At 35.5% G+C, this 13,569-nt stretch overlaps 1 pseudogene; it reads left to right on the top strand.

Moving 5' to 3' along the window:
* The first annotated feature begins 4,346 nt into the window (after window positions 1-4,346).
* Window positions 4,347-5,165, top strand: LOC113706290 (toll/interleukin-1 receptor-like protein; annotated as a pseudogene).
* Window positions 5,166-13,569: the final 8,404 nt, after the last annotated feature.

The following is a 13,569-nucleotide window of genomic DNA, read 5'->3' as shown; positions in this document are numbered from 1 at the left end:
AATAAAATAGAATAATTTTATTAACCATGAGATCAAATTATTTGCAACAAGTGCAGAACTAATAAAAAGATTGAAAAAAGTTTTTCCTTCTACAAGAATCTAAAAAATTAATAGCATACTAAACAAGATTATGAACAGAAACATTAAACAATTTGTTATAAATTACAAACATTCAAGGAAAAACTAGGGCAAGTGACATAAAATTTTGAATCAAGAGCAGAGTTTGACGGTTGAATCAATAATCTCACCATTATGAATAGGCAAGTAATATAAGATTTACTGCAAGTTCCAAATTTCTCCGGTACAAAAAAGAGGAAAGTAAGCGTGAAGAGATTGAAAGGAATTAAAATCTAGGACGATCTACACTTGATAAGTAGAGGTATCCGTGTTGGCAAAAGTTGACAGTGACAGGTAACTTTAGTCACTCCCCTTACATCAAGAAAGACTCCAAAAAATGCAGCAAAGACAAGAAAAGGTTAGGAGCGACTGATTTTAGGATGCTCATAAACACGAAAAGCAAAATTGCAAACGGAAGAAGATTTATTGACTTTCTGGTTCATTTCATTGAACTATCTAGTTTCTACCCCACATCTACAGTCCATTGTTGTACCGCATAGTGCATACCGCGTAAAAAGAAATGGTAAACATTGCCCTCTTTTTCTTCTTCTACGTCCACTCCTAAATGGACGTGATGTGGTAGATCAAAAAAGATTTAATGGGATAATCTGCAAGAGTTGATATTATAGGTAAGTAGTTTGATTGGTGAGGGATGGAATAAAATGTATTTTTACCTAAGTGAAATTGTGGTGGAGGATATGGCCTTATAATCGATTCAAACCAAGCTATAGCATCTTGGTCATTTCTCCAATAGCGTAAATTTGGCTTACAGACAGACCATAATAGACTATCTTGCAACCATTTAGCAACTTCATATGTTGGCCTAAGATTAAATTGTGAGGTTGCTTTGATTGCAACGATAGATTCATTGTCTTGATTTAGAAATGAATGTGTAGTTATTTTGTCTCCATTGGGCTTGTTGTATGAACCAATGTTCCAGTAAACAAACAAATTTGGTTCCATGGGAATTTGTTTGAATTTTGTTGTAGAAATATTGGCCTGGAAAGGTAGTGTAGAGATGGGTGGTTCTTTATGCTAACAAGGGGTAAATTTGGTTTTAGAAGTTTATAGAAGTCTATGGTAGTTTCCATAATTTATAGTAGTTTTGTTTATTTGATATAAGTTTCTTTTGCGTATAAAATATTTTTTTTGTAGTATAGAGGAGTGTGTATGAGTCATTTGTCTTTTTTCTTTTTGTTGGATAGTGTGTACTAGAGCATGAGTTGTCAACTATTTTGGTTTGTAGTGATAATAGATGAGTGAGATAATGTAAAGTCTCTGCATGGCGGGACAAAATCTGACTAAGGATAAGAGTGATGGATGTTAGGTACAGTGGATCATGTGGTAAAGTTATGAGCAATGGTCCAAAAGACTTATTGACATTTAGTTCCATATGCACCTGCTGCATTTTAAATGATGCCTCATTTAGCCATCAAAACAAAATTTCCCTCGTGAGCAGGAACTATTTAATCACTTTGGTTGTAGATTGGAGATTCGAATCATATCTATAGTGAAAAAAATTTTAAAAAAATGTCATAATATTCTTTTAGTTTAGTCGAATCTGTATAATCGTTAATTTTTTATACATATTTTTTAGACTTCTCTCCCAGTAATAAGATAGATTATGTCACAATAACGTTATCGTTGTGACAAGAAAAAAAAAGAGTAAGGAATTGTTTGGACCTTTTTTTAACGCTTAGGGGCTAAATATGAACCTAGCAGTGCTAAAGACAAAAAAAATCTCTCAACAATTACTTACTATTGGGAACAAGAGTGCAAACCTGAAGGATGTAATTGGCAATATGTACATTTTTAGCATAGCTCCTCCCTTCTCCTTTGATATGTGGCGCAATGTGAGTTAAGAGGGTTGTATTTTTATCTATTTGGTAGATATTGGGACACACTTCTAAGAAAAGTTTCTAATTATCTCATGAAAAAATTGGTTATAAATTACAAACATTCAAGAAAAAACTAGGGCAAGTGACATTAAATTCTGAATCAAGAGCAGAGTTTGACGGTTGAATCAATAATCTCACCATTATGAATAGGCAAGTAATATGTTGTGTTTGAATTGCACTTTTCGTCATTTTTCATGGAAAAATTACTGTAACGATTTGATATATGTGAGAAAAAAAAGTGATAGAGAAATATGATCACAGAAAACGATAATATTTTCCGACGAAAACAAACAATCCAAACATGGCCTAAGATTTACTGCAAGTTCCAAATTTCTCCGGTAAAAAAAAGAGGAAAGTAAGCGTGAAGAGATTGAAAGGAATTAAAAGCTAGGACGATCTGCACTTGATAAGTAGAGGTATCCGTGTTGGCAACAGTTGACAGTGACAGGTAAGGACAAATCGTCAATTTAACCTCTAAATTTTTTCACTTAAACCAATTTCGTCCTTTATGATTTTTTTTCACCAATTTAATTCTCAAACAATTTTATCAGATTCAATGTAGGACTTATTGGGCGGCGCGCGACCACATTTTATGGATTTCATATGGCGGGCCAAGGGTATAATTGGAATGATAAATTCGACTGTCTGAGTATAGGGATTACTTTTAGATGATGAAAGACAAAAACCTCTGAAAATTGAGAGAGAAACCCAACCAAGGTAATATTTTGGATCCTTATGGAGCAGCAGAGCAGAGGCGTGGCCAAAAATGGTTCCCCAGATGTCTACTGTATCAAATGTATTTGGTTCCAGGGCCTTTGAAAGATTCAGGTACGATCTGACGCTTTTAGAAGCAGCATCCAGAAGCGACAACTTAGGCAACGCTCTTGCTGGGCTGGTCAAGGAGTCCACCACCACACTGCTCAACCCCGATGCCCGGAAGGGTTATCCCTACTCTGCTCGGGAAATCAAGACTTTGGTGATCTAGGCTTTGGTCTTTCGCGATGCCAATCAAGCTTGTAACCACTTTCATTTCTGGTTCTCTGGTTTTGATTCTGAATTTTTGTGATCCATGGTGGTAGCACCACTACCACCGTCACCAGAATTTCCGCCACCCACTGGCGGATTTAAGGTGGGGGCACTGGGGGCACGGGCCCCCACTGCTCCCCCTTAAATTCCTACAATATGCATAAAATTTTGATATTATCTTAAGTGTGCCTTCAAAATTTTTTTATGAAATAAGTGAAAGAATTACGTGATTTTTTAAATTGGTTCATGAATTAATATTCTAAAAGGATATGTGGGTCACAAAATTCCATTTAAAATAAGTTCAAATTTTTTTTCATTTTAACTTACTGATGAATATTTTTTTACTTAAAAAACTAACAAAAGAGTAGGAAAAAAATTTTAGTGTTGCTTTTGCCCCCACTGAAAATTTTTTCTGACTCCGCCACTGCCGCCACCTGAACCACTATTCCCACTACCTCCCCCGCCGGAGCCACCATCAGATACAGCAAGGGGGCGAAAATGATCAGAACCCAGTTGTCGAAAACCAATTTTAGAGTGACCCAATTCTTTATACACAGGAGTTGAGGTTAAAGAAATTGAGTGATTGCAACTTCTGAAGCTGAAGCCCCTACTGCTTATAGAAGTGGAGAAAGGTGGAATTTTGGGGGCACTCCTGAAATGTGAAGTGGGTTTGCGAGAAAACTGTACAAAATGATACAGCAAGGGAGATTTGCGAACTAGTTTGGCTGGGCTTGAAGCCATTGTTGCTTGACTTTGGATTGGAGTTTTGCAGAGGCTAAAGGTTTTAGAAACAGGATAGCTGGAGGAATCTCTCTAAATTGCCTCTCTAAATTTGGGAAATCTCAATTTTCAGAGGTTTTTGTCTTTAATCATCTAAAAGTCTCGGTTATAATCGCTATAATCAGACAGTGTCATTCCAATTATACCCTTGGCCCGTCATATGAAATACATAAAATGTGGTGGCGCCCCAATAAGTCCTACAATATTGAATCCGATAAAATTGTTTGAGGACTAAATTGGTGAAAAAAAATTATAGAGGACGAAATTGATTTAAGTGAAAAAGTTTAGGGATTAAATTGGTGATTTGCCCGACAGATAACTTTAGTCACTCCCCTTACATTAAGAAAGACTCCAAAAAATGCAGCAAAGACAAGAAAAAGTTAGGAGCGACTGATTTTAGGATGCTCATAAACACGAAAAGCAAAATTGCAAACGGAAGAAGATTTATTGACTTTCTGGTTCATTTCATTGAACTATCTAGTTTCTACCCCACATCTACAGTCCATTGTTGTACCGCATAGTGCATACCGCGTAAAAAGAAACGGTGAACATTACCCTCTTTTTCTCCTTCTTCTTCCACTCCTAAATGGACTCGCGAAGTTTTGTTGAGCACGAAATGAGAAACATTGCCTCTTCTTCTTCTTCTTCTTCTGCTTCCACTCCTAAACGGACTTATGATGTTTTCTTGAGCTTTAGGGGTGAGGATGTTCGGGAGAACTTTGTCGACTTCCTTTATAATGCTCTGCAACAAAAGGGAATTTACACCTTCAAAGACGATGAAAATCTTGAATGAGGAAGATCCATTTCACCTGCACTAATCCAAGCTATTAAAGAGTCAAGAATTGCAGTTATAATATTCTCAGAAAACTATGCCACTTCTTCATGGTGTTTAGATGAGCTCGCAGAGATCATTGACTGCAAGCATGTGTTGGGACAAACTGTCCTGCCGGTTTTTTATTACGTGGATCCATCTGTGGTACGGAGACAGAAAGGCAGCTTTGATCGAGCTTTTGTCAAACATGAAGACGAAATAGAGGGCAAGGAAAGGATTCAAAAGTGGAGAGCAGCTCTTACTGAAGCTGCTTCTATCTCTGGCTGGGATGTTCCCAACACTGCTGATGGGTAAATTCACTGACTCTGATCATTAAAAATATGAACTAGCATCCCTTCTTTTTGGGCAAATAGTTGGCTATTCGGTTAAGTATCATTTTTGAATTGTAATAAGCTGTTACTTTCTCTCTCTTTCGGGTATTTGTTTTCCTATGGGTCATCGATCCTTTTCTTGGTGCCCTTTTTTTGTGGTTAACTACTCTATCAATTTGGCGGTTTTAGGAGGATTGTTAATGATCTTGGCTAAAAGAAATTAGATCTGTGGTTGACTTGACCAATCTCATGACACCAATCCTGATACTGAAGTACCAATCAAGCACCTCTGACGTTATTTGTAATTTATTTCTTGACTGTTTTCCTCTAGCACTCAGTTTTCTTGGAGGGGTTGGGGAACCGGAACGGGAGAAAACAGGATTCTGAACCATTAACTGATATATAACTGCATCGATTTCTCTATCAAAGCAATGTGTTATTCAGAAAAGGACAAAATTATACAGAGAATTCAGTAATAAAGAATAGTGACGACCACGCAAAAATGTTTGGTAGCTTGTCTTTTCAATTGGTGCTAGATCAATTTTGAGGGTTCAACTTGAAATTGATCACCTGTTTCCATGCAAACTACTGGTAATGGAGCTCAGAGACGTGGATAATTGTGCTAGTTTTTGTCAAAAGTATAATCTATTGACATGAAGTGTCTAACGCCTGAAATTTTTCCAAAGCAGCTGAAAGTGTTTGGACAGGAGTTTATTTGGATGATTTATTTGAAATAATTACTATAACACTTTTTGTGATATGATGTATATGAGATAAAAAAGTGATTGAAAATATAAAAAAGTAATTGAAATTTATGAAGTAAATTATTTTATTTCAAATCTTCTCAATCCAAACATTTTTTTTTCTTTTTGGGTAAATTTTTGTTACATGCATTAGCACGTTTTCAGAGAACATACTCTATACTTGCTTGTCACACCTGAATTTCTGTAGCACGTCATTTTGTGTGAAAGAGGGGCAGGAATGGTTCTTGGCAATTCACGGCCAAGATTTGGCCAAAATAAATTGTACGATCTAGATTTCATCTAGTATCTCGATTTTAATAACATGTGTGGAACCCACAAAATTTTGTTCTAAAGTTAGACGTTGTTGAAAGTAAGTCACACCATATGCAAACAAAGTTACGTCGTGTGCAAAATGTACATAACTGCTAGAAACGGTTGCAACACCTACAACCGTTCCTATCCCTGTTCCATTGCAACCGTTCCTGCCCCTGGTCCATTTGTGTTTTGTGGGATGTATGTCAATAAAATTGCCATCAGTTTTAACATTCTCAATGAACCGAGCAAAATTATTGTTTTATCATCATTTTTTTAAAAAAAATTAAATGTATCTCTTTTTTAGCTTGCATTTTAAGCTGACATGTTGTTCCAAGCTTTAGCTCTGCGTATAATCAAAATTAGTATCCTGTGAATATATTCATGCTTTCACTCGGGCAGAATTTGGCTAGTGTTCTTTTCAACTTTTCATTTTAGTTTTAGAAGGATCCTTGCCTTCATTCTTGAGTTTATTGACTCGTCTCATTTCTTTCTAATTAGATAGGTATAAGGTTATGAAACAGAAATGAAGAAATAAATAATTCTGACCTAAACATTTTTCTGTACTTTCATTGATGTCTGCATTCCTATTAGGAGTTAATTAATTGTACACAAAAGAAGATAAGTAGCAACCAGGTGACTCAAGTCCGATTGTCATATCATGTCAAACTTAGGATGCCAAAAAATCGAATCCTTCTCATTTTACTACGTGAAATTGTTTTAAGAACTTAGTAAGTCACGCGTAATGAGCAATAAGACCGTATTTGACCCGTAAACCAGTCCATAATGAGTAAGTCAAAAACTATTCTTTGGCATTCTTCAACAGGTCAAACACGATCATCTGTCATCCTTGGTCTCTATCAGTATACATATGTTGTCTTTGTGAACGCTTCTTTCCCATGAGTTCTCACTTTCATTTCAATTTTGGAAAGGTTTCATCCATGCTATCCTCTCTTCTGCATTTGACATGTTTCCGACAATTTTTTTTTTTGTTTGTCTTCCTTTCTAAATTTTCTTATTGTCACCTCTTCTCATTTGGCAATGGTTTTTCCCACAAAAAACAAAAAAAAACTCTGTGTTTCATTTATTACAGTTCTGTTACTTTATTTACCGCCCTTAGTAGTCTTTTTCTCGTTGATACCTATCCATCTATTTATCAATTTTCCAAGGAACATGTTTTTCTGCTTCCCCTGTACTGGTATTTTACTAGTAGCATCCTCAATACTTGTGATTCCGAGGCCAACATAAGTATTGCATCAAAAATAAATATTGATAACGTATACATGATGACTAGAGGTGTCAAAATGGATGACTTGGACGGGTTTGGGTTGGGTAAAATGGGTAATGGGTATAAGTGAGTCAACCCATTTATACCCATTTAATTAGATGGATATAAATGGGTAAATCAAAAAATGAATTAGGTAACCCAGTTACCCATTTATAACCAATTTATTTTAACTTTTTGTAAACTCATTTAAATTCATTTTTGCAAACTAAGTTATCAATTTATACCGCTCTTTGTACCCATCATTAGTTTTAAATATTTACTTATAATGTTCAATAAGCCTAATTACCAATTTTTTTTCATTTATACTCTATGTCACAAAATTACCTATTATTTAATAATTGAATAATAAGAATATAAAAATTTGAACTAAGTACTATAAAAATTAATATAAAAACTTAATCCAAAAATTTTGAACCCCTAACATTTTTTTCATATATAAATTTAAAATTTCATTTTAGAAAGATAAGAAAATAGGCTAAAATTTATCATAAATTGGTAATGCTGAAATATTAACAAACTAAGAGAAAATAAAATAATAAGATAAAATCAACAAATAATAATAATAATAATAATAATAATAATAATAATAAAAAGTAGTTAAAACCATGACAAAATAAAAAATTTGAAAAAAAAATGGGTAGGGGAAAAGAAGAGACTTGGGGGGGGGGGGAAGAGAATTCTAAATGTGTTAATTGGGTTTGATGGGTTACCCAATAATACCCATTTAATGGGTATTATTGGTAACCCATTTATACCTATATACAAAAATTTAAGATACTCATACCCATCTATTCATGGACAGGTATGGGTCAATTTAATTAAGTGGGTTAATTTGCCAGCTCTAATGATGACAAACAATGATGTTGCTTGGTACTCCAGAATACATTACATTGAAGTATCTATCTATCATATTGGGGCATCTGCTCTGTAGGAGCATTTATTAGTGTTTCTTCCAAATTAGCATTTGTTAGATCTATCTATTTTGAGAATATGGTTAATAAATGCAACTCCTCTTGCATGATTTTTAATCACCTTTAATTTTCTTTTTCATGCATAAGCATGAGTCTAAATGCACCCAAGAAATTCTCGAAGATGTGATGGCTAAATTGGGAAGAATCGTAGCAATTGAAGGAAAAAACCAAGTCGGTATTGATTCTCGAGTTCAGAAAGTAAATGCATTGCTGTATTTGATGGGGTACACTTTCTGGGGATTTGGGGAATGAGTGGAGTAGGTAAAACAACCATAGCAAGAGGTTTTTTTTTTTTTTTTTTAACCGAATATCTGTTCATTTTGAAGGTGCCATCTTTCTCCATGAAGTTAGAGAACAATCAAAAGGTCTGGAAAATTTGCAAGAGAAGATTCTTTCAAAAATTCTTTGCTTAAAAGATTTGAGAACCAGCAGTGTTTCTGAAGGTTCAAATATGATTCAGAGAAGACTATGCTGAAGAAAAGTCCTTATTGTTCTTGATGATGTTGACCACCTAGACCAATTAGATGCTTTAGTTGGAAAGCATCAGTGGTTACATGTGAAGTAGAATCATTTGCTTGTTACATGTGAAGTAGAATCATCATAACCACAAACAATAAGCATTTGCTTGTTACATGTGAAGTAGATAGAATGTACAATGTGGAGTTGTTGAATGAATACGAAGCTATTCAGCTGTTTAGTTGTTATGCTTTAAGGAGGACTATCCTGCAAAAGATTATGAGGAGCTTTCGATTGGATAATGCAATATCCATCACTAACTCCGTCACTGCCGTCAATGCGGCTCCACTCCCCTCATTCCATTAAGACAGCGTGGGAGGTAGAAGAAGCAAGAAAGCCCGCTTTAGGCGCAGAGGCTTTTCTGCTTTTGTTGTATCATGTATGGGTTATTAATTAGGACTCTATTTCCAACTTAGTTAACTAACAGTTCGGTTAAGCTAGAGTTGAAGGGTGCATGAAAATTTTAATTTCTGTCCTTCTAACAGCCCTAATGATATCTACGGATCTAGCAAACTAGCACTACTTGATTAATATTCTTGTATCCCATTTTACTAGTACTGCTTATTATTTTGTACCTGGTTTACCGCATTTGATCTTTGATCACCCAACAAATAACTCTTTTTGTCCCTTAGTTCCGTCCAAGATGTAAATCTCAAAACCCGGACAAATGTTCACCAAACGTTCTTTGGGCGGCGGACCAAATTTGGCAAACAAATGTGCAAGTTAGCGTTGTTTGGAAAGTCATTTTTTATTCAAAATTATTTTTATATTTTTTGCGAACACATTTTTTAATCATCGTTTCGTCTTAGATACTATATCATATTGCTATAATATATTTTTTAACAAAAATTTCAGAAAATTACAATTCAAAGAGGACCTTAATTCGGGAAAATTCCAACCGAAAACTACCAGATTAGCTACTTATTTAAGAGCTGGTTGATGGTGCCGGAGAATCCGTGCTGATGACTGATGACTGAAACACGCAAGTCACTCGCGCAAGGGAGGGGGCATTTGTTGAAAGAAAGCGGCAATGGAACTTGTGTTGCCGGGGTGGTGACATTAAACCTCCTCCTTCCCTTTTCCATCTTCATCCCCTCATCTCCGCAGCGCACCTCTCTATTTTTCTCTTCTTGCTCGTACCAAAAATAATGATTTCGCTTGGCTTTGGCGTTTATGCTAATACTCATAAACCAAAAGTAAATTCAAACCCACCAAAAAAAAAGAAGAAAAAAGAGAACCACAAAGATCATAGCTAGTTAAAATTAAGATCTTGGCTCTAACTACAACTCTTTTTTCTTGTGATCATCCCGTCTTGAAAGACGATGGCCTCTTTAATTAGTTACATCAAACTCCTTTTTGACCTAATTATTCATTGATTTCCGCTAGGAAAAGAAAAGGAGAAAATCACAGAAATTAAAGTAGCTTGGTCATTATGGGTCTTCTTCTTCTAGATATGATTAGATGCTACTTGGCAGTGGCACGCTTGGTCTCCATTCAACTCTCAAATGCCAACCCAAGAATTCAATTCATATTTCGTGCAGGTACTCGTCTCGTAGAGAGATAGGTACCCATTCCCATAATCCCATCCCCAGGGGATACGGGAGTTTGCTCGCAACGATCCAAGAAGTTGAAAAAGAAATTTTCTTGGATATTGCATGTTTCTTTAAAGGGAAGAAGAAAGACCGCATCAGAAGAGTACTTGATAGTTTCAATTTCTATCCTGATATAGGCATAAAGGCTCTCAGCGACAAATCTCTGGTAACTATTTCTGGAGGAAGGATTCTGATGCATTGTCTAATACAAGATATGGGTTGGCGTATTGTTCACCAAAAGGCTCCAGAAGAGCCAGGAAAACACAGCAGGCTATGGGCAGCAGAGGAAATTTGTGACGTTTTGGCTAGAGACAAGGTAAGTGATCTTCCGCTTCTAAGTTAATCTCATACCACCTGGAAAAATATTTCAATTATATTTCTCGAATGTGTTGTTTATGCAATTTCTCCTTTTCTTCCCCTTCTAACCTGTTTCCTGGCAGGCGGCAGAAAATGTTGTAGGCATGCGGTTGGACTTGTCTACCCCAAGAGACGTTGTAATTAAGAATGAAGCCTTTGAAAAGACGAAGAAACTAAGACTACTTAAAGTCAATAATGCTTATGTTTCTCGCTGCCCAAATTGCATACCGAATGAGATACAGTGGCTTAACTGGCATGGATACCCTTCAAAATCCCTTCCAGAGAGCTTCCAACCTGAAAAACTCGTAGGACTCAAGCTGCAATACAGCCGCGTCGTACAACTATGGAAGGGGATAAAGGTACCACCTTGAACTCTGATTTATTGTTGTTTCCTGATGAATCTTTCTTGAACCTATATGATGTCACCCCCCCTCCCTCTCTGTGTCATTTTCTTCATTTTGCCAAAAAACTTGAACCTTGAACTCTGGGTCTTTTCCAGTTTTGTACTATAAGCGAGAGTGCTAAGCATATAGATCATGAATGGAGGTCTTACTGCAGGTAGCAATTATGCAGAGGCAATATAGTAGATGCAAGTACTCCAACAGTTTGCATAAGAGAGCAAAAGTTTTTGTTTTCCCTCTAAATAGCAACAAAGTAGTTGCCCCCAATTTGATATCTTAAATCAAAATTCTCTGAGGAATTGCTCATTAGCAGAGGAACCATTATATTGGACAATAATTCTCCGATGCACTACATATAAGAATAAACTTTCCTTCTTTCCCCATTTTCAACATATTCAGACGGCACATAAGAAAGAAATTGCAACAACACTATTTTTGTGAGAGACAAAAGAATAAGCTAGTAGTTAACCACCACCATAACCTCATGAAATAATTGATCATAGCTATTAGTTTTAGCATTAGACTCATTTTTTTCTTTTTATCTTCGCCCAAATGCTGTCTAATACTAACCCATACTCAAAACACCAGAGCAAGTGAAAGAGATGCTTACTTTGCTTTTTTCTGACATTTCCAACATTTGAGCATCAAAACCCACAAAAAAAAAAAACAAATATTGTTAAAAGATGATTCTGAAAAAGAATGGCAAACTGAGAGGAAAAATTGAAAAGCAAATACTTACCAAAAAGACTTATCATAGAGATAAGCCTTCCTTTTCCTTTTTGCAGGGAAGCTAGGAAGCCATAGAAAGAGGTAGGATAGGGGAAGGAGGAGACAGCTACTTTCTCATTCTTATTTAAAACAAAAAAAAAAGAAAGAAAATAAACATACAAAAGCTGCCATCAAGTCCCATCATTTTTCTCTTATCTAATAAAATCATTCTTTTGTAAATGAATCAAGTGGTAGAGAAATTTTGCAAGTATAATTGTCCGCTTGGCACTGATACACAAACATAATGTAGCACTGATACACAAACATAATCTAATCTTAAGGTTAAGATGTATTCACAGGCAAATGATCAAGCAGAAAGCAAGCAACTTTTGCAAAAATTAATGGCTGACCTTAACACAGAGATACTCGAACTACTTTTCCTTTTCTGTTGATTGCTCCAACCCTATAAAGCCATGTAGACAAACAAGAAATAGCTATCTTTGTCAGAGAATGGTTCTGCAGAAGGAAAAGGAACAGAAAAAGTAAAAAATTTGAAAACTAAATTCTTAACAAAGTAGCTGAAAATAGAGAGAAAGCCTCTACTTGTGGTGTTTTGTTTTTCTAGAGAAACCAGAGAACAGGGTGGGAGGAACCTATATGTTTCCTCCCTGGATCTCTTATCCTTAAAATTATTCGTTAAGGGGAAAAATTCACTAAGAAATGATTATCAACTCCCATCTTCATCACCAAATCACGTTCACGATAATTAATAAATACAATAGCAAGCAAGTTCACATACATACCAAGTTTAAACCCAACCCAAAATCACTTGGTTGGCAGAAAACAAAATAATAACTGAAAAAAATGGCCATATTGACATCTGCATGCCTTGGAACATTGGAGACAACCACTGACAGTTGCACTTAATACTAAGAAACATCACCAATAGTTTATCATAAAAAGTAGAGAAAATTATAGACACATGAGGCTAAGAAACGGAAATTTGGAATCTCCTCTAATACATAATACCAAAGATCTAGCACATTAATGATCCAGAGCAAGAAAAACTAATCTCCAGGCAAAATCCTTTCTTAAACCTTTTCTCCTTCGGTAAGAAGCTCTGTATCTATGTTTCTCCTCTTTTGTTTGGTCATTGTGAACCTCTATTTTTACAGATATACTGGACAAAATGAAAAAAAGAAAAGATGGTAAAAATTTCTCAACAAACAGGAGGAAAGGAAGAGTGAAAGAACTGCTCATCAAATCAAATCCTGCAAACCACAAATTTCAATGATGGGTTTTCTGCAAAAATCTGATGGTTAAAAAAATCCCTGAGTTTAATACCTAATCTCTGTACAATTATGTGGGTTTCATCCCGGCAAGTACAATCACTAAGGCCCTATTTGGTTCTAGGAAACCAGTGAGGAAAGTAAAGCGAGCAAATGGAAGGTAAATTCCTTGTGAAAACCTATTCCTTTCTCTTGTTTGGTAAACAAAATAAAGTAGTAGGGAAATGGAAAAAAATTCCACAGAAATTCTTTTCTTTGAATCATGGATTTTGTGAAAGAAATGGGATTGGAAAACATGAAAAGAAAAGAAAATTCATCTTAAATCAATCATAATCAATTTTGTTGAACCTGCACTTGGATGAACGATGATTCTCACTCTTAAACTTGCCTAACAATTGTATCGTGCTTTAATTTACTTTCATTAAAGT

Source organism: Coffea arabica, chromosome 8c (genome assembly GCF_036785885.1).
Source record: "Coffea arabica cultivar ET-39 chromosome 8c, Coffea Arabica ET-39 HiFi, whole genome shotgun sequence".
NCBI lineage: Eukaryota > Viridiplantae > Streptophyta > Magnoliopsida > Gentianales > Rubiaceae > Coffea > Coffea arabica.
The sequence above is the reverse complement of the archived record's forward strand: the minus strand, read 5'-3'. Positions and strand labels throughout refer to the sequence as shown.